This window comes from Sus scrofa, chromosome 17 (genome assembly GCF_054392235.1).
Source record: "Sus scrofa isolate SSC_HxYL_T2T_F1_AM1 chromosome 17, Sscrofa_HxYL_maternal_Yorkshire_Landrace_v2.0, whole genome shotgun sequence".
In the NCBI taxonomy this organism is placed as follows: Eukaryota; Metazoa; Chordata; class Mammalia; order Artiodactyla; family Suidae; genus Sus; species Sus scrofa.
Genome location: NC_139399.1, coordinates 54,061,325 through 54,083,635, shown reverse-complemented (window position 1 = coordinate 54,083,635; position 22,311 = coordinate 54,061,325). Strand labels below are relative to the sequence as shown.

Genomic DNA, 22,311 nt, shown 5'->3' with positions numbered 1-22,311 from the left:
GTTTCTCCTTCCTCGTGTCTCTACCACGCTTCACGTCCACGTCACGTTGTTAGAAAGAGCCCAATGACACCGTTAGTGCCAGAATCCAACACTACTACTACAGCAGTGGCCGTACTATAACAATTCTTCCTAGGATGGGAACCCCACTGGACTAAGCTCCTAATTTAGGAAGGTCCATCGAGCTTAGTGCTCAGTGAATGCATGAAGGAGTCAACATAAACATGAAGCCCGTCCTCAAAAACTTAAACACAGACTTACCCTCTGTTTCAGCAATTCCACTTCTGGGTCCACACCCAAAAGAACAGAAAGCGAGCTCTCAAAGAGATATTTGTACACCCATGTCCATTGCAGCATTATTCACAAGAGCCAAAAGACGAAGCAGTCCACGTGTCCATTGACAGATGAATGGATAAATAAATGGGAAATCTATGTATGAATATCATTAGGCCTTAAAAAGGAATGGGATTCCGACACTTGCTACAAAGGGACAAACCTTGAGGACAGGATTTCCCATCATGGCTCAGCGGAAATGAATCTGACTAGCATTCATGAGGACGCAGGTTCGATCCCTGGCTTTGCTCCATGGGTTAAGGATCCGGGGTTGCCGTGAGCTGTGGTGTAGGTCATAGACACGGCTCGGATTCAGCGTTGCTGTGACTGTGGTGTCGGCCGGCAGCTACAGCTCCGATTCGACCCCTAGCTTGGGAACTTCCATATGCCGCAGGTGCAGCCATAAAAGACAAAAAAAAAAAAAAAAAAAAAAAAAAACCCAAAAAACCTGACAACATTACACTAAGGGAAGTAAGCCAATCATAAAAGACAAATACCGAATGACTGCCCTTACAAGTAGTACCCAGAGGAGTCAAATTCACAGAGACAGAAGTAGGATGGTGTTGCCACAGCTGGAAAGAGAGGTGGAACGGGGAATTGATGTATAGAGTTTCAGTTTTGCAAGATGAAAAGGGTTGTAAAGATTGGCTGCACCACAATGTTCATAACACTTTTGAACTGTACCCTTAAAGACGGTACATTTTATGCTATGTACATTTTACCACAATTTAAAAGAAAATGAAGCGTGACTGGAGCTCTCCTGCGGCACAGTGGGTTAAGGATCCAGCGTTGTCACTGCAGCGGCTCAGGTAGCTGCTGTGGTTACGGGTTCAATTCCTGGCCCTGGAATGTCCACATGCCGTAGTTGCGACCAAAAAAGGAAAAAAAAAAAAAAAAATGAAGCATGACTTGACCTAGAGGCAGGGACATGGACTGTCTGACCTAGAGTCCCCACAATCAAATGAAAATACAATAGCCCACAGTCCCAGAGCCAGACGTGCCTTTTATTCACAACCGGCAATGAGAAGAGGGTTCATTAGATGTCTAATGATTGATTTTTAAATTCGCACTGAAAGGCTCGATCATCTATATTCAGAATCAGCTTGCCCTGCAATTAACTAAAAACCACTTATGACAGGAATTCATACATAATCGCTATCAGTGGAGTCAATTTGTAAGAATATTCCAAGCATTTAATTGACTTTTAAAAGAATAGCTACAGCAAGCTAATTAAATATCAAGTCAGGGAATGTGTTAATTGATATTTAATAAGGATGTCAATTGATGTCTAACTAGCCAATATGTCTCTTAAAATATGTCAATTAGATGCCTAAAGATCCTTTTCAAAGGGGATTAGGAATTGAACGCATTGAGGATGTAATTGGTTAATTTTTTTTCTCAAATTACAAATTGCAACCCTCCCTACTGACTTTGCCTGGATCATAGAACCATTTATGAGCTGCTCTGCCTGGTCTCCAGGCTGTCTTTATCTACAGATTCATAAAGCCAGAGCTGGCTTTTGTTGGGCTCTGGTGCAACATCTGTATAAAAATAGGACCCAGAGAGGGTGAAGGAATCCTAGCCAAGTTCTCCTTCAAGTCAGGCATGGGCTTTGCCTCCACTCAGCAGAACTGATTTTAGATAGTCAGGTCTGAAGGCCCATGTATACAGCCCAGGCACGGAGTGTGCCCCCTGCCTGAACATCCCCACTTCTGCCCTGCCCTAAGAATCTCCTCCGTGGAGTTCCCGGGTGGCTCAGCAGGTTAAGGACTGTAAGTGGCATTGTAACTGCTGTGGCTCAGGTCGCTGTTGTAGCACAGGCTCGATCCCTGGCCTGGGAATTTCCGCATGCCAGGGGCATGGCCAAAAAAAAATTTTTTTTTAAAGAGTCTCCTCTCACTTAGATGCCACCACACCTGAAACCCACACAGTTCAGGATCTCTCCTTCCTGTCTGCTCCCTGGTCACAGTTGTAAATGTAGCCAAGAGAGCCCTGTCTAATTTGGAACCAATAGCAGAAGCTTCTTCTACCTCCCAAATATGCCCAGCAAACAAAATCAATGATAATACTAGCTTTATCCATTGTCTCACTCATCCAACATTCACTGTGTGCCAACCATGTGCCACGCAGTCTACCAGGAGCTGGGATTCAAGCATGGACCCTACTTGCATGGAGCTCACAGCCCAGTACAGAGGAATTAATTTTAAAAAGATTCGAAGGTTATTATGACATGTTTAGGAGACATTTATCATCTGATAGAAAGAAGCTTATGATGGGCCTGAACTGCTCTGGGTGGTCAGGAAAGGTATCCACAGGAAGTGATATTGGACCCGAGAATGAAAGATGAGTCAGTGGTGGCCAGCTGAGGCGGGTGGGGAGAGGGATAAAGGAACATTCCAGGAGTTCCTATCATGGCTCAGAGGAAAAGAATCTGACTAGTACCCATAAGGATGTAGGTTCAGTCTCTGGCCTCACTCAATGGGTTAAGGATCCGGTGTTGCCATGAGCTGTGGGGTAGGCTGGTGGCTACACCAATTGGATCCCTAAAATGGGAACCTCCATATGCTGTAGATACAGCCCTAAAAAGAATATTCCAGACCCTGAGATGAGAAGATGTATGGAGTGTCAGTTGGAGGCAAAGACCTCCAGGCTTTGAAGTCCAGCTGTAAGCTCTGAATGTTGGTCCAGTTATCTACTGCTGCATAATCAACCACACTAAACAACTGCCGTTTTATTATACTCATGTTTTCTATGGGTCAGAAATTCAAATAGGGAACAACAGAGATGGCTTGTCTCTGTTCTTCAATGTTCCAGGCCTCAGCTGGGAAGACATGAATGGCTAGAGGTGACTCAGTGGTTGACGTTAGGGGGGATCTAGAACCATCTAGAAACTTCTTCACTCACATATCTGGCTCCTAGGCTGGAATGACTCAGCTGTGACGGGCAACCAAAGCACTGACATGTGGACTCTGCGTGGCTCGAGCTTCCTCACAGTATGGCAGCCTCATGATGCTTAAAGCATCTCACATAGTAACCCAGGGTTTTAAAGACTAATGTTCCACCAACAAGAAAGACATTCGTAATCCTCCAGGACTTTGCCTCACGAGTCAGAGAGCCTCATTTCTGCCCCATTTTACTGGGTGAAACAGTCACTGCCTAGATTCAAGGTCAGCCATGTTTTAAAACCACCGCAGATCTTTATTATAAGATCAAGGGAAGAATTTAACCAGGGGAGTAATATGATCTGATTTGTATCTCAAGGTCATTCTAACTAGAGTAGAGAAGAGAGAGTCGGGGCAGACTGGAGGCAGAGACTGGTCAGGAGGCAAGCCAGAACAGTGGATGGATAAAAGCCATGGGAGCGGAGAAGGAAAAAAGTTGGCAGATTCCAGAGACTCTTTAGGATAGAAGATCAACAAGACCTGGTGACAGATTAGTTGCAGGGGATGAGGGAGCGGGGATACCAAGGATGACCCCACAGATCCTGTCTTGACTATGGAGGGTAGAGTAGTACCATTTCCTGAGATGGGACACTCTGGAAGAGGGGGAGGAGAGGGATGAGTTTCAGTAGGGAAGAGTAATGTTCAGTTTTGGATGAGGTGAGTTTGATTTTGCTTTTTTTTTTTTTTTAGGGCCGCACCCTTGGCATATGGAAGGTCCCAGGCTAGAGGTCAAATCAGAGCTGCAGCTGCCAGCCTACACCTCAGCCACAGCAACGCAGGATCCGAGCCATGTCTGCAACCTGCACCACAGCTCACGGCAATGCCGATCCTCAACCCCCTGAGCCAGGCCAGGGGTTGAACCTGTGTCCTTATGGATGCTAGTCAGATTTGTCAACCATTGAGCCATGACAGGAACTCCTCAGTTGAGTCCGAGGTGTCTTAGGGGCTTCCAGGAAGAGGTGAAAAGTCTCCCATGAGAAAGGCAGGTCTAGGGCTCAGAAGAGAGGTGCGAGCGGAGAAGGTGGGAACTGAAGCCATGGCCACAGTGAACGACATCACCTAGGACCAAGCCTGGAAGCACTCCAGCTTGCAGAGGTCAAGTAGAGGACGAAGAGTAAAGGGACAGTGAAGGAACAGCCAGACAGACAAGAGGTGGGTGGGGTCGCAGAAGTCAAGGGCAGGGGAATTTTCAAGGTGGAGGGAACGGTCGGTTCGGTCAGAGGCCACCAGAGGTCACACAAGATGAGGGGCCTTCTTAAGAAGGGGTACTGGAATACGAACAGAGATGGCCAGGTGCCAGACTCCGAGTTCTTTCTCACTTTCACACGACAGGGCCTCCACGAATTACAAGCTCTGCTCACCTCTCCTCAAAATCTCCATGGGATTAGTTCGGAGTCCTGACAAAAGTGATTCTAAAGTTCGTCTAGGAAAAGCAGCCATGCAAGGAGGTCTGAAATGTTTTGCGAAACAAGAGAACTGGGGGAGGGGGAGGATAAAACGGAATGCCTTGCACAAAAGTCCCCAGAACAGCGGCGCTCTGAATGTCACTTCTGTGGCAGGTCCGCCTCACACTGTACATGCCCCGCCAGACGAGAGAGAGTGACGGGAGAGCAGGCAGCTTGAGACGACAGCCTGGGTGAGCAAGTCCCCTCACCTCCATGACCCTCTGCATCGCTATAATTCTAGGACCATGGCATCTTTTTAAAAAAATATATTTTCTCAATTAAAGTATAGTTGATTTACAATGTTTCTTCAGTTTCTGTTGTACAGAAAAGTGACCCAATCACACACAATTGCCTGTGCTGTCCCATCATCCAACCATTCCAAATGTAACAGTTTGCATCCACCAACCCCAAACTCCTCATCCATCCCACTCTCTCCCCCCGCCCCCCAGCAACCACAAGTCTGTTCTCCTTGGCCGTGATCTGGTTCTATTTTGCAGATAGGATCATTGGTGCCATACCTTAGATTCCACAAATAAGTGATATGATATAGTATTTGTCTTTCTCTTTCTGACTTACTTCACTTAGTTTGAGAATCTCTAGTTCCATCCATGTTGCTGCAAATGAAGGACTATAACAGGTCCCCCTGCCCCACTGCCAGATAATCAAGGGTGACAGATCTAGAAGAGCCCTCACAGTGACCCATGAATTACCATGAGAGGCCACCATCCTGACAAAGAGTCATAAAGCCAGGGGTGTCACAAGGGAGGGCTGATCAGGTTGCCATGTGATCTCAGAGGAAAAGGACAGAGGCGCAAGAGCCATGTGCTCACAAGTATGGCTTTCAGAATCAGACAGGGCAGGCTTCAAGTTCTGGACCTTGCTAGCTGGACGCCCTTGAGTGGGTTTCTCAGTCTCTCACAGAAAAAGCTGGAAAATAGATATTAAATCAGTTTGCTGCATCCCTTAGGCCACAGAGGTCAGAAGGGTAATTGAAGGATGGCTTCACCTTGCCCAATATCAATTGATGAAACCAAAATGGGGGCAAAGAGCCCAGCACTTAGGATCAATCAGCAAAGAGCCCGGCTCCTCTCACTTTCATCTGGAAGGAAAAAAACCATCAGCAGCTCCGACCGCTGTTGTTGGAGATGCTTATTCAGTAACCAATAACAACAGTTGCCATGGAGATGGGCGGTCCAGCCTGCCAGCCTGGAATGACTCTCAGGCCAGGGCAGGATGAGCCACTTCCACACCCTTTCCAAACTGAAGAGGCAACGTGAGCTCCAGCTCTTGCCCCAATTACCTGGTTGGGGATTTCCTCTACTTTAGTCTTCCCTCTTCTTCCTGTTGGAAGGTCCAACTATTTGAAAGTCAACTGGGATATGGGCAAAAGCAGAGAAAGTCTCATGGATTGTGCAATTACTAAATCTTTGTAAAGACAGAGGACAGCTTATGTTGGATGGGGGTGGGAGTTGTTACAGAAGGTGGGTGAAGCAGCTATGGGTGCTCAGGCTGCATGAGGGTTTGTGGAATCAAGGACTACTTTGGGAACCCCTTCAGGTCTGTGTCGGGGGGCACCTCCACAGAGAGGACCAGGGGCATATGGGGGTGTTTCCAGAGGTGGCATCTGGAAGGACAGCTGAAACTGCACCAAGATACATGGCGATGCTCACACTCAAAGAGGACCTCAGCTTCTCCGAGCCCTTGATGGGCAGGCACTCTTGGAGGAAAGGAGGTCAAATCAGAAATTAATCTGAATGGGAGTTCCCACCAAGGAGCAGTGGGTTAAGATCTGACTGCAGCAGCTCAGGTCACTGCGGAGGCACGGGTTCAATCCCCGGCCTAGTGCAGTGAGTTAAACAATCCGGCATTGCTGCAACTGCAGCATAGGTCGAAGCTGCAGCTTGGATTCAATCCCTGGCCCAGAAACTTTCATATGCTGCAAGTACAGCCATAAAATTAAAAAAAAAAAAGGAAGTTAATCAGAATGTTAGTGGAAAAAGGAACCAGAGACTAGCAAGCTTCACAACAAAGAAATGGAAATCCTCAGAGGGGATGGGGCTTACCCATAGTTACCCTAATCTCATGCCCAGGAATCTCAACTCCCTACCTGATCTGTCCATCATGGCATAAATTGGGTTGTTCCTGGAAGGTTACTGATTGTGAGTGGAGCTTTCTGACAGTGAGAAGGCCATCTGTGGACTTGCTGTCTGCTGAGATAGGTAGTGAGTTCCCTGTCATGGGAGGTAAACAAGAAGAGGTCAAGTGACCTTGGGTAGGGTATTTCAGAGATGACTTCTGCCCTGGGAGGCAATCAGGACTCTATGACCTTGGAGTCCCATCGCATCTGGATACTGTGATGCTAACACTGAGTGGAGGCGTCCCCTGCTCAAACTGCAGATCATACCAGACCCCATCAGCCTGGGTTCTTTAGCTGTTTTTCCTCCATTCCTAGGGCTGGGCCTCAGAATGAGGAGTGCAAATGCTTTCTCAGCTCATGCACAAAAAAATTAACCAGAAATGCTTCACAAGGCAGCATCCAACTCAGCTCTCTGCCCAATAGCTAGGATGAGGCCTGGCCCACAGAGGGCTTCTTACAGATCTACTGAAAGAGGACCCACATGTGAAAGGTAGAGGCAGGGAGGAAAACCAGTGTGTTCCCCAAAGCCCCAGTGGAAAAAAGAGGCACACAGGCAGCAGCCTCAACAGCTTTTGCGATCGCAAGAAAGTTGAATTGAGAGATTGCGTAATAAAGATTCAACCTGGGAGAGGGGCCATCATTAATAAGTCTACAAATAACACATGCTAGAGAGGGTGTGGAGAAAAGGGAACCTCCTACACTGTGGGTGGGAATATAAACTTGTACAACCACTATGGAAAACAGTGTGGAGATTCCTCAGAAACACTAAACCTAGAACTACCATGTGATCCAGAATCCCACTCCTGGGCGTATATCCAGACAAAACTACAATTCAAAAAGATTCATGCGCCCGTATGTTCACAGCAACACCCTTCACAATAGCCAAGATATGGAAACAACCTAAACGCCCATCCTTCAACAGAGGAATGGATAAAGAAGATGTGGTACATATTATAAACAGTGTAATACTACTAGGCCATAAAAAGGAATGAAGTCATGCCATTTGCAGCAACATGGATACAACTGGAGACTCTCCTACTAAGTGAAGGAAGTCAGAAAGAGAAAGACAAATACCATATGATACCACCTACATGTGGAATCTAAAATATGGCACAGATGAACCTATCTACAGAACAGAAACAGACTCACAGACATGGAGAACAGACGTGTGGTTGCCAAGGGGGAGGGAGTGGGATGGACTAGGAGCTTGGGGTTAGTAGATGCAAACTATTGCATTTAGAATGGACGGGCGAGGAGGTCCTACTGTGTAGCACAGGGAACTGTATCCAGTCTCTTGGGACAGACCACGATGGAAGATAACATAAGAAAGGGAAAGTACATATATCTATGACTCGGTCACTCTGCTGTACGGCAGAAATTGGCACAACACTGTCAATCAACTATACTTTAATTAAAAATGCAAATAAATTAAATTAAATTAAATTAAATTTTAAAAAGATCTGACCTGGGCACCATCCTGTTATCAGCTGCCAGAGACATGAACCTGGGAAATTTTCCTAACATCCCAGAGGCCTGGTTCCCTCACATAAACCACCAGATACTCATACATGCCAATAAAGCAGATTTATAATGAGGACTAAGAAGGCAATGCAGAAAGCAACCAGCACAACGCCAGTAATAATGGATAGTTACTGATTTGCTTCAAAATGATGCAGTGCGGAGGCACCGGAGGGAGAAGAGATAAAACAAGACTGACCCTGAGTTGATAATCAAAGCTGAGGTCTGCTAAATCAAAACCATTTTACTAATAATACTACAATGTCATTTGCCTTTCTTTATCTCCTCTCACAAGCAGACCGTGGAGTTTTCCAGAGGCTGCATGGCATGTGATAGCACCACAGATTAGAACAGAAACAGATCTGAGACTCCACTGTCTAAGCCAGCTATTTAAAATATTTGCAAAATGTAAAACAATGACTCTCTTCTCACTGACTTTTATTTAAAAGTGATTTAATAGGCAACAGGGTGGCTATTTAAAAAAAACAAACCTACAACAAAAAACAACAGGTGTTGGCATGGATGTGGAGAAACTGGAACCCTTGTGCATGTGCATGTGGGAATGAAAGTAAAATGCCAGAAAGCAGTACGGTGTTTCCCTGAAAAACTTAAACATAGAATTAGCACTTGATCCACTTCTGGGTATGTGCACGAAAGAACTGAAAGCAGGGTCTCATAGAGATATTTGGGCACCCATGTTCACAGCAGCATTATTCGCCACACCTGAACGATGGAAACAACCCAGATGTCTGCCAGGAGATGAATGACTAAACAATATGTAATCTACACACACAATGGAATATTATTCACCCTTTAAAAGGAAGGAAATTCTGACATATGCTACAACATGGATGAACCAACCAGCATGGAAGATCAAAAAAGAAGATACTGTATGATTCCATTAATGCGATACCTAGAGGAGTCAAATTCATAGGCACAGAAAGTAGAATGGTGGTTCCCAGGAGCTGGGGGTAGGGGGTGGAAGGGATTTGTGGTTCAATGGGTACAGAGTTTCAGTATGGAATGATGAAAAAGTTCTGGAAATGGACAGTGGTGATGGTTGTACAACAATGTGAATGTACTTAATGCCACTGAATTATACTTTTTAAAATGATTAAAATGGGGCGTTCTCGCTGTGGCACAAAGGGTTAAAGAGCCAGCACTGTCTCTGTAGCGGCTCAGGTGGCTACTAAGACATGTGTTTGATCCCCAGTCCAGGAACTTTCATATGCCACGAGTGTGGCCAAAAAAAAAAAGATTAAAATGGTAAATTTTTGTTATACATATTTTGCCACAATAAAAAAATAAACAGACTTCAACTGCTAATGTATAACTGGCATCTAAAAGCTTAGAGTAAAAACAAATTATCAAGGACAAAAGTTATTTGTTTTGACATGTAATGGGATTATTGCTATTTTTAGGTGCTTTAAATAAAGCATGTTTAAATGCCTGAGGTTTTATGTCTAATATGTTAAATATCATTAGAAGCAGCTATATAAACAAAAGCTCTAGAGGTCCTCAGAAAATGTTTATGTGTATAAAACATTCTGAGACCTGCAGTTCTCTTGTGGTGGAGTAGGTTAAAGATCTAGCATTGTTCCATCCCTGGCCCAGGAATTTCCACACGCCCTGGGTGAAGCCAAAAAAAAAAAAAAAAAAAAAAAAAAAAAAAAAAAATTCTGAGACTAAAAATTGAGGACAGCTACATAATATTATTATTCTCTGTACTTTGCCTATGATCAAATTTTTCTGTTAAAAAAAAATTTGTTTTCTTTTTAGGGCTGCACCTGCAGCATATGGAAGTTCCCAGGCTAGGGGTAAAATCAGAGCTGCAGCTGCAGGCCTATAATACAGCCACAGCAACACCAGATCCGAGCTGCATCCATGACCTTTGCTGCACCTTGTGGCAATGTCAGATCCTTAAACCCCATGAGCGAGGCCAGGGATTGAACCTGCATCCTCATGGATACTAGTTGAGTTCTTAACCTACTGAGCCAGTATAGGAATTCCTAAAAAAAATTTTAGAAAGAATAGACTGTTGTCTTTCCTTCTTTGCTAGCTGGGCAAATAGCTTAACCTAGATGGACCTCAGTATCCTCATTTATCAAGGAGATAAGGAGAATCCCAAAGCACGATTCATGGATCAAATCTGACCCCACACAGACATGGGGCCACTGCTCCTTCCCGGAGCTTCCGCAGAGGTCTGAGCCTCCCTGAGCTGAGGAAGAGGGAGTGTACTCTTGTATTAATCAGCACCCATTAATTTTTCAAAGTAGACAACAGCCCACTTACTCATTTCCCATAGAGCCTCATCCATAATTGATCCTGAGTTGCACTTATCCAAATAGATGGAGAAGATGCCCGGGGCACGTGGGGCTCTGGGAGGGTTTGCTGATGAGCTTACGCTCTGAATTAATGGCTGTCTTGAGAAGGCACTCACAGCCACGACATGAATGAACTAAAGACATGTTCTAACCTTTCCTTCCATCAAAAATAACAACGAAAGGAGTTCCCTGGTGGCACTGTGGGTTAAGGATCCAGTGTCGTCACTGCAGTAGCTCAAGTCGCTGCTGTGGCCCAGGTTCAATACATGCCAAGGTGCGGCCAAAAAGAAAAAATAAATAAATAACAAGTAAAAAGAAGAGAAACAACTCCCTAAATGATTGTTCTGAGGTTATTTCTACATACAAACCAGCTCAAGGAGATTGGTCCAAGCCAGCCTTGTGGATGACCCAGGTCCATACATACCCCAGCCTTCAAACTATATCTCAAATCACTTCTACCCTTGTGTCCTCTACTTGAGGCTGCATACCGCTGGCTCCATCACCCAATCCAAAATAAATGCCAACTGCACTGCAGATTTCACTGTTTCTTTTTGGCTCCACCTGTGGCATGTGGAAGTTCCCAGGCCAGAGACTGAACCTGCATCACAGCAGTGACCCAAGCCACCACAGTGGTAACACTGGATTCTTAACCCACTGTGCCACAAACAAACTCCAGATTTAAACGGCTTTTTTTTTTAAAAAAAAAAAAGAATTAGCTAAAACCCTTAAATACAATATAAAGTGAATGTTTATCAGATGAGTAAAGACTTTATGGTTTAGAGAGAGAGAAAATCATTCATCTGGGAGAGCTGACCTGGCACTCACAGGGAGCCCTGGTCTTTTCCTGCTGAACAGAAACAATTTCACAAAACATCGGCATCAGACAAGACCACTCTGTGCCCGTGACCGAGCAAGATGAAAGCAAGACCCCTCTGTAATCGTATCTGAACGGTACTCACTCCCTGGGCACGCCATCCCAAGTACTGCAGACTGAGCGGACTGAATAACAGGAAGCTACTGTCTCACAGCTCTAGGAAGCTGTGAGCAGGTATCTGCAGGGCCCGTTCCCTCTGAAGCCCCAAGGGGAGGATCTTTCCAGGCCTCTCCTAGTTTCTGGTAGTTTCTTGGCTTGTGGCAACATAACTCCAATCTTTACATGGTGTTCTCCCTACACGTGCATCTCTCTGCCTAGATGTCCCCGTTTCATGAGGACACCAGTCATTTTAGATTACTGACCACTCTGCTGACCTCGTCTTAACGAGTTACATCTGCAATCATGCCATTTCTAGAGAAGGTTATAGGAGTTCCCATTGTAGCTCAGTGAAAACAAACCAGACTAGTATCCATGAGGATGAGGGTTCAATCCCTGGCTTTGCTCAGTGGGTTAAGGATCCAGCATTGCCATGGCTGTGGTGTAGGCCAGCAGCTGCAGCTCAGATTCAACCCTAGCCTGGGAACTTCCATATGCCACAGGTGTGGCCTTAAAAAGCAAAATAAATAAATAAATAAATAAATAAGGTTATATTCTGAGATACCGGGGCTTAGGACTTTAACACAGGAATTTGAAGGGGACACAATTCAACTCACAACTCATGAACCCGGGCAAAAATAAGGACATTGTCCAGACCACAGAAATGACCGAACATCTTCCATGTTAGTTTCTTAGAGCTGCCATAATAAATGATCACAAGCCGCATGGCTTAAAACCAAAAATTTATACTCTCACAGTTTTGGAGGCCAGAAGTGTGAAATCCATCTCACCAAGCCGAAATAAAGGTGCAGGAAGTGCTCGGCTCCCTCCGGAGGCTCCAGAAGAGAATCCACTCCTTGCCCCTTCCAGCTTCCAAGGGCTGCCAGCACCCCTTCGTTTGTGGCCACATCACTTCAATCTTCAATGCCAGCATCTTTGAATCTCTCTCAGCTCTGTCTTCACATCATCTTCTCCTGGGGGGTGAGGGTGGGGGGCTCAGATACAGAGAGACAGAGAGGGTGCGTGTGAACCTTTGCCTCTCCCTTCTACGGACACTCGTGATTGTATTTAGGGTCCCCTTGCAAGATGGTTAATGACCTCTGCAAAGACAGTTTTTTCATGGAAGGAATTTTTTCACATACAGAATTCCAGGTGCCAGAGACTAGGATCTGATATCTGTGGCAGCCACTATTCAGCCGACTACACCCACCATCGTAGCTAATCAAGGTGACTGCTGCTTCCTTATGGACAGCAGCATGATCTCCCTTCATCCCCCCCCCCCACTTCCCAAATAGTATTTATTAAAATTTCTGGTCATAGAATGACTTCTACTTCCGGTAAGCATCCAATTCAGAGAAAAGCCTTGTTTCCTTGAAATTGCCTCAAAGTCACTCAACACAATACCAAATCCTTTAACACCTCTTAGAAGGTTCCTGACACTCTCCCATGATGTATGGCCCCTCTTGCAGCAGTGACTCTTTAAACCCGACTTTATTCAACTAGAGGCATATCCATGGTGGTATTTAGCAGGGGAATATTAACAGTAGCATAAGAACTATAGGAACTATTACAAAGACAAAAATGCCAAGTTGGTCTATATGAGCGTGACATCATCAAAATCGGCAGCGTAAGAATCTCCATAAACTCTTTCCTCCAAAAAAGCAATGCGAACTCTGACAAAAACTGTCAGAATCAGCTACTTCAGAACTCTAGAAATTAACCAAGTTTGCTGCAACCCAAGGGGCATTTTTTTCCCCAAGAAAAATAATGAATCTTGATAAGAACAGTGAACTTTATGGCATTTGAACTTGTCCCAGTCCCATTTTCCGCCCTCCAGCCCACAATAGCCTTGACAAGTAACAGCCCATAATCACAGGGAAAACCAGCAGCCCCACAACCACTGGAGTAGTCAGAACGGAGTTGAAACTTTTCAAAGCTCCATTATCAGAAAAATCATCATTATTTGATCTGCCTGGCCGTCCCCTGGAAAACTCTACTCGTAAGGTTCCTCTTTATCCGACCTGGCTCAGAGCTCCCCCAGTAAAGTCTCTTCTTCCCTCCCCAGGCTGGGGTGGGGTTGAGGGGGAGTTGTCAAAAACAATAAGCAGCAATTATTTAACATTATAGCTGCCTGAGGGAGAGATGATGGATGGTTTGGGCAAACACCTTAAGCTGGAGAATGAGATTCCACAGAGTTTCGAAAAGAAGGCCTATGTGCAAGATCAGGAAAGACATGAGAATGCCCTCAACTAGCACCTCTGGCTAATAATGAGGGTCCCTGCAACCCAAAAGTGAAGGCTAAGCCAGTGCCATAGACGGTTCGGCTGAGTATTGGAAGCACATCCCGAGATACATATACAACCCCTTGGCAAAGAATGGGAGACTTACTGGTTCCAGGCATTGAAGGAAATCTCTGTCTAATCAACACTGACCCCTAAGCTGAGAAGAGACTTCAGTGGCCACAAACAACAAAACACACAGACTTCATATAATTAGTCCAGGAAAGTCACTAAACAAATAATAACAACAATAACAACAACACAGCAAAAACAACAGACCCTAGGAAGAAGGGAGAATCTGATGTCCAGTTGTCCCATTATGTTATTTAGAATGACCAATTTCCAACAAAAACAACAAAAATTATAAGACATGCAAAGAAACAAGAAAATATGGCCAATACACAGGAAAAGAAAAGAGTCAATAGAAAGTGTCCCTGAGAAAACACAGATGCTGGACTTACTAGACAAAGCCTTTAAATCAATTCTTTTTTTTTTTTTTTATTTTTTGGTTGCACCCATGGCATACAAAAATTCCTGGGCCAGGAACCCATGCCATAGGAGTGACCCAAACCTCATGCCACAGGAGTGACCCAAACCACAGCAGTGACAATGCTGGATCCTTAACCGACTAAGCCACCAGGAAAATGCAACCCTTTTCAATATATTCAAAGAACCAAAGGAAATCACATTTAAGAATTAAAGGAGGAGACATTCCCATTGTGGCTCAGTGGTAATGAACCCGACTAGTATCCACAAGGATAGGGGTTTAACCCCTGGCTAGGCTCAGTGGGTTGAGGATCCAGTGCTGCCGCAAGCTGTGGTGTAGGTCACAGACATGGCTTGGATCTGGCGTTGTTGTGCCTGTGGTGTAGGCCAGCAGCTGCAGCTCTGATTCAAACCCTGGCCTGGGAACTTCCATAGGCCATGGGTGCAGCCCTAAAAATAAATAAATAAATAAATAATTTTTTAAAAAAGAATTAAAGGCAAAAGAAGTCTGAGGTGACGTCAATAAGACAGTGAAGTAGGAGATTCTATCCTTCATACTCACACAGAAACGTTGATTTTGACAACCATCCATAGATGGGAGTGCCTGTGTGGGAACCTGGGAATCCAGTGGAGAGATTCTGGCACCCAGTTCAAACAAAAAATGTCCAAGGAAAGATGCCTTGAAAGGGGTAAGAAATAGTTTCATTTTACCCACGTCACCCCTCCCCCAAGCTGGCATGGCTCAGTGCCAAGAAAGACCTTCATCAGCCACCAGTTTCTCCTAGGGGGAAAAGTAAGAGCAGGGTAAACACATGGCTTTTCAACCTCACAGGATGTTGCCACTTCTGCCTCGCCCCACCCAGACCACTGAGAGGATCAGCATGACTAAGTAGTCTGGAGGGAGCGAGGAGCAGAACGGACGGGCAGGGGCTCAAAGCCACCAGTGCACAGATCTCAAAAATCAGCCACAGATGTGACTAGCTAGCTTGCAGACTCTACCAAGAGGCCTACCCATGAACCTCATGAGATACCTCACCTGCAGCCACCCCCAACTAGCTGGTGCACACCTTCAGCACTCCAAACATGTCCTCGCAACACTGCATGCGAGCCTCCTCAGACAGTGTACACACACGCCCCCAGATGGCACACACACCTCTCCATGGACAGCGCACAGACACTGGCTGCCAGCTCAACGCTGCAGGACTGAGAAAAAGAGTACAACCTTGAACACTTCGGGGCACTGCCCTAGGGAAAATAAATGGGAAGCTCTTAGCCTCCATCCTGACTTTGCAGGATTGAGAGAAAGCAAAAAATCTTAAGACTTCTCCCTTAAAGAGAGAACAAAAAGATGGGGCAGAGGCATCCGCAGAAAAAGCTTAAGCCTCCCCCAAAATTTCTAGCTGGGTGGACTGGTAAAGGTCTTTCTCTCGTGAAGCAGTCAGTAAAGACAAGAGGAGGGGATTGCTTCTTCAAATGTGAAGACAGCAATACAAGACTTTAAGGAACTTGAAGAATCAAGGAAAAAAAATACCATCAAAGGAACAACACAAAGCTCCAGCGGCTGACCCTAAAAAATTAGAGATCTATGAATTTCCTGACAAAGAATTGTATTTTATTTTATTTTTATTTATTTATTTATTTTTGTCTTTTTGTCTTTTCTAGGGCTGCTCCTGCGGCATATGGAGGTTCCCAGGCTAGGAGTCTAATCGGAGGTTGTAGTCGCCAGCCTATGCCACAGCCACAGCAATGCCAGATCTGAACCATGTCTGCGACCTACACCACAGCTCACAGCATTGTTAACCACTGAGCCATGGTGGGAACTCCTCCTGACAAAGAGTTTTAAATTCACCACCTTAAAGAAGTCCAGTGAGGAATTCCCGCCACGGCTCAGCAGAAACAAATCTGCTAGTATCCATGAGGATGCAGGTTCAATCCCTGGCCTCGCTCAGTGGGTTAAGGATCCGGCATTGCCATGAACTGTGGTGTAGGTCACAGATGCGGCTGGGATCTGGCATTGCTGTGGCTGTGGTGCAGGCCAGCAGCTACAGCTCTGATTTGACCCTTAGCCTGGAAAACTCTGTATGCTGCAAGGGTGGCCCTAAAAAGAAAAGAAAAAAAAAAATTCAGTGAACTAAAAGAGACCACAGATACTCAACTAAACAAAATCAGGAAAATAATACATGAACAAAATGAGTTGTTTAACAAAGAAATACAAACCATTAAAACAAATAAAAGTCCTGGAATTGACAAATACAATAACTGAACTAAAGAAACTGATAAAGAACTTCAAGAGTAGACTCAGCGAAGAGGAAGAATCAGTGAACTCATAAAACCATCATTTAAAATTAGCAATCAGAGGAAAAGAAAGAAAATGCCTACATGACATAGGACACCAATAAGAAAGTATATATTTGTGTGCACATTATAGGAATCCCAGAGAAAGAAAAAGGGGCAAAAAGCTTATTTAAAGAAAAAATGGGAGTTCCCGTCGTGGCGCAGTGATTAACGAATCCGACTAGGAACCATGAGGTTGAGGGTTCGATCCCTGCCCTTGCTCAGTGGGTTAACGATCCGGCGTTGCCGTGAGCTGTGGTGTAGGTTGCAGACGCGGCTCGGATCCCGCGTTGCTGTGGCTCTGGTGTAGGCCGGTGCCTACAGCTCCGATTCAACCCCTAGCCTGGGAACCTCCATATGCCACGGGAGCGGCCCAAGTAATAGCAACAACAATAACAACAACAAAAGACAAAAGACAGAAAATAAATAAAATAATAAAAAAAAAAAAGAAAAAAGAAAAAATGACACTGGGATGGACTGGGAGTTTAGGATTAGTAGATGCAAATGATAATATTTAGAATGGATAGACAATAAGGTCCTACTGTAAAGCACAGGAAGCTATATCCAATCTCCTAGGATATAACCATGACGGAAAATAATATTAAAAAAAAAGAATGTATATATATGTATGACTGAATCACTTTGCTATACAGCAGAAATTGGCACAACATTGTAAATCAACTATATGTTAATAAAAAAATTAAAATTAAAATTAAAAAATGACAAAAAACTCAAATCTCTGGAGGGAAATGAACATCCATATCCATGATACTCCAAAAACCCAAAATAGGCTGAATATGAAGAGACTGTTAATGTGACAGCCTATAATCAAACTGTCTTTAGTCAAAGAAAGAGAGAATTTTTAATGCAACAAGAGAAAACCCACTCATCACATACCAGGGAACCCCCATAAGATTATAAAAGGATTTCTTGGAGTTTCCTGGTGGTCTAGAGGTTAAGGATCCAACATTGTCATTGCTGTGGCCCAGGTCACTGCTGTGGTGCTGTGCTGCAGGTTTGATCCCTGGCCTGGGACATCTGCATGCTGGAGGTAAGGCCAAAACTAAAAAAAAAAAAAAAAAAAAAGATTATAGAAAAAATACATTACATACATACTAGAAAATCAATAGAAACAATCAACAAAACTGAAGGTTTTCTTTAAAAGATAAACAGGAGTTCCCATCATGGCACAGTGGTTAATGAATCCAACTAGGAACCATGAGGTTATGGGTTTGATCCCCGGCCTTCCTAGGTGGGTTAAGGATCCAGTGTTGCTGTGAGCTGTGGTGTAGGATGCAGATGCAGCTCGGATCCCGTGTTGCTGTGGCTCTGGCAAAGGCTGGAGTCTACAGCTCCGATTAGACCCCTATCCTGGGAACCTCCATATGCCACGGGAAGCAGCCCTAGAAAAGGCAAAAAGACAAAAAGACAAAAAGGCAAAAAAAAAAAAAAAAGATAAACAAAATAAACTTTAGCTAGATCAAGAAAAAAAAGAAAGATTACTATGAACAATTATATGCCAACAAACTAGATAACCTAAAAGAAATGGATAAATCCCAAGAAACATACAACCTACCAAGAATGAATCATGAAGAAATGGAAAATCTGAACAAATAATGAGTAAGGAGATTGAACAGTAATTTAAAACCTCCCAACAAAGGAAAGCCCAGGATGGCTTAACTAGTGAATTCTACTAAAAATTTAAAGAATTAATGCCAATCCTCAAACTCTTCTGAAAAACTGAAGAGGAGAGCACACTTTCAAACTAATTTTGAGGCCAGTATTATCCTGATACCAAAGCCAGATAAGTATTCTATATGAAAAGAAAATTTCAGGAGTTCCCGTCGTGGCGCAGTGGTTAACGAATCCGACTAGGAACCATGAGGTTGCGGGTTCGGTCCCTGCCCTTGCTCAGTGGGTTAACGATCCGGCGTTGCCGTGAGCTGTGGTGTAGGTTGCAGACGCGGCTCGGATCCCGCGTTGCTGTGGCTCTGGCATAGGCCGGTGGCTACAGCTCCGATTCAACCCCTAGCCTGGGAACCTCCATATGCCATGGGAGCGGCTCAAGAAATAGCAACAACAACAACAACAAAAAGACAAAAGACAAAAAAAAAAAAAAAAGGAAAGAAAAGAAAATTTCAGGCCAATAATCCTGAGGAATACAGATGCAAAAAGTCCTCAACAGAGTATCAGAACATTGGATTTAACAGCTTATTTAAAAGATCATACACCATGATCAAGTGGAATTTATCAGTGGGATGCAAGAATGGTTTAACATACGTGAATGAATAAATGTGATTCACTGCATTAACAGAATGAAGGATAAAAATCATCTGATGCAGAAAAACTACCTCACAAAATTCAACATCCTTGTATGATAAAAACTCTCAACAAATTAAGTATAGAAAAGAACGTACCTTAACATAATAAAGGCCATATATGACAAGCCCATAGCTAAAATCAGTCAATGATGAAAAGCTGAAAGCTTTTCCCCTTAAGATCAGGGGAAAGGCAAGAATACCTATTCTCACCCTTTCTATTTAACATAATACAAGCATAAACTGCTTAATTGTGCTTCACTTTATTGCGCCTTTCATACATTGCAAGTTTTTTTGTTTTTTGTTTTTTGTCCTTTTGGGAGGTTCCCAGGTAGGGGTCGAATTGGAGCTGTAGTTGCCAGCCTACACCACAGCCACAGCAATGCCAGATCCAAGCCGAGTCTTTAGCCTACACCACAGCTCACAGCAATGCCAGATCCTTAATCCACTGAGCGAGGCCAGGGATCAAATCTGCATCCTCATGGATGCTAGGCAGATTTCTTCTCCTGAGCAATGATGGGAACTCCCATATACTGCATTTTCTACAAACTAAAGGTTTGTGGCAACCTTGCATTAAGCAAGTTTATCAGCACCATGTTTCCAAGAGCATTTGCTCACTTCATGCCCCTGCATGACAGTTTGGCAATTCTCACAATATTTTAAACTTTTTAACTATTATTATATTTGTTATGGTGATCTGTGATCAAAGATCTCTGTTGCTACTATTGCAAAAATATGACAACTCACTGAAGGTTCAGATGATGGTATTAGCATTTTTTTAGCAATAAAGTATTTTCTAATTAAGGTGTATACCTTGTCTTTTTAGATATAATGCATATTTAATAGATTACAGCATAGTGTAAACATAACTTTTATGTGCACTGGGAACCACAAAGTTTGTGTGATTTTTACTGTAGTATTTACTTTATCATGTGGTCTAGAACAAAACCTGTAATATCTCCAAGGTATGCCTGTACTGGAAGTCCTAGCCAGAGCAATTAGGCAAGAAAAAGAAATAAAGGGTATCCAAATTGGAAAGGAAGAATTAAAACTTCCTGTTTGCAGATGGTATAATCATATATATACATAGAATAACCTAAAGATTTCAACAACAACAAAAAAAAAACCTGTTAGAAACTATAAATTATAAAATCTTAGGCTAAGATCATACGGCTTGACCCTCTAAGTCATGGGCTGCCAACCCAAGAGAGCATCCAAAAGACCTGGGCTCCAACTTTGTAGATTCTGATCTAATCTGTCTGGGCCCCTCAGATTCTAATGAGAAGCCAAAGTTAAGAAGAAAGTCTTGAGAGATTTTCAAGCAGGGAAGGGAAATAATCTCATCTTCAAATCCAACACTATGCAGGGAATGAGGCCAGATGTGGCCAAGGAGTGAATGGGATGGCAGAAAGGGGGGTAATCAAGAGATCCAGGCTCCCATTGAAGGGAGGACAGGAGGGCAACAGTGCTGGGGTTCCGTGATGAAAAAGCTGAGTTGTGGTTACACTGCTTTGAAGTAGGCAGAAAATCTGAGCAGGTCGTCGTACAACTCACCCCTTCCAACACAAACAAATGCACACGCACACACACACATTCAGCCTTTCCTCTCTCAAGCCAGCTGCCCATCACAGTGCACTGCATACACACACCTGCACAGTAAGTCAGTGCACAGGCTGAGATCTCCAGCCTTATTTAAAAAAAAAAAAAAGTGCTTGTACACAACACTTGACAAGGTGAGTCCCAGCCCAAAAATTTCTACTGTATCAGTTTCCCCAGAACAAGAAGACAAGCAGTAGCTTCTAGAAGGAGCTTCAGGCTCCAACAGTTTTACCTTTTCTGAGAATCAATTGCTACTTTTTATAAACACCGGGTGGGGGCTGGGGGAGATAACACGGGAAGACGGTGGCTAAGCTATAGCTCATTATAGGCAAGCCCTGATACCGAGAGGAGGAAAAAAATCTGGTTTGTACTATCTTCAAATATCACAGTGTTGTGACTTATAACAGCATCCACTGTATCTTGTTTCATTACAACTGCCAAGGGGGGGAAAAAATTGAATTACCATACTAATGTCATCTCTTTTGGTGAAACCTCTGATTCAGGTACGTGGATATAAAATACATCATTAGTTGCTTTTAAGCTTGTCTTTAATGATGAAAAAGCATTTCAGGGCATGAGGGAGAGACAACCAAACTCAGCTGGCTGGCAAACACCGGGAGCCTCTTGCAAACTACAATGTGACAGTGCAGTTTCTTTCTCCCTCTGAGATGACAGTTAATTCCAGACCAGGAAGGCTGTCAAAAATGCTTAGTTCTGCTCCACTTGAGTTAATTACCGGCCCTGGGGCAGGCTGCCCTCCACTCCTCTGCTAATGGGGCTGGGCTCCAGGTAAAAAATCCATTTGCAAGAGTGTTTTCCTTGCTCCAGATCTAATTTATTGAATATCAAATATTTATGCCAATGCAATTAAAGTGACAACATTGCCCTCCCTTCTCCCCCACCCCCAGTCCGAAGCAAGCCCAGGCTTGCTGACGGAATGCTTTATCCTGTCACCATAGGGTAGAAGTTTTGCTTGAGCTTTTAAAGCAAGAGCTTTGAAACCTCTTCAACCCCCAAAGTCGCCTGGGATTCTTTATCTGCTTTTGTAAGCAGTCACGTGACAGGCTGTGGAGCAATGGCTTGGAAGCTAGGGCAGAAAACAATGAAGAGAAGGGGGTCCCCAACTGTGGTTTCTTTCTCTCTCTTTTTTTTTTTTTTTGTCTTTTTAGGGCCACCCAGCATATGGAGGGTCCCGGGCTAGGGGTCAAATCGGAACTGTAGCCTCTGGCCTACACCACAGCCACGGCATCGCCAGATCCAAGTCGCATATTCGAGCTACACCACAGCTCATGGCAACGCTAGATCTTTAACCCACTGAGTGAGGCCAGGGATCGAACCTGTATCCTCATGGATGCTAGTCAGATTCATTTCCACTGAGCCATAACGAGAACGCCCTGACTATGGTTTCAATTTCACCAACATCCCCTCTGTTCCCCTGTGTTCCAGGCACCACACTAGGCCCTATGGGCAAGCAAAAGGGAGTAGACTTGATCCATATCCCAACAATCTGCTGGCCTGACAGAGGGCACCACTCAGGGCATGTAGAGAAGAGGTTCTAGAAACAGGTCCTATTGATAGATCTCAAGTTTGGGGTCTCCAAAGCTTAAAGGCCACCCAAGGCCCCCTCCT

The 22,311-nt window shown here is 44.2% G+C and overlaps 1 protein-coding gene across 2 annotated transcripts in view; it reads right to left on the bottom strand.

Annotated features, from left to right (window-relative positions):
* The window catches only part of TOX2 (TOX high mobility group box family member 2), a 238,534-nt gene that overhangs the window by 204,606 nt on the left and 11,617 nt on the right, over positions 1-22,311 (bottom strand). The window contains exons 2-3 of one of the 2 annotated variants that reach the window (XM_085004020.1): positions 17,663-17,828; positions 12,458-12,640 (exon numbers count right to left, since the gene is read on the bottom strand). The gene's annotated coding sequence lies outside the window, so the exon portion shown is untranslated. The remainder of the gene's footprint in view (positions 1-12,457; positions 12,641-17,662; positions 17,829-22,311) is intronic. The other variant, XM_085004021.1, reaches the window with a different exon arrangement.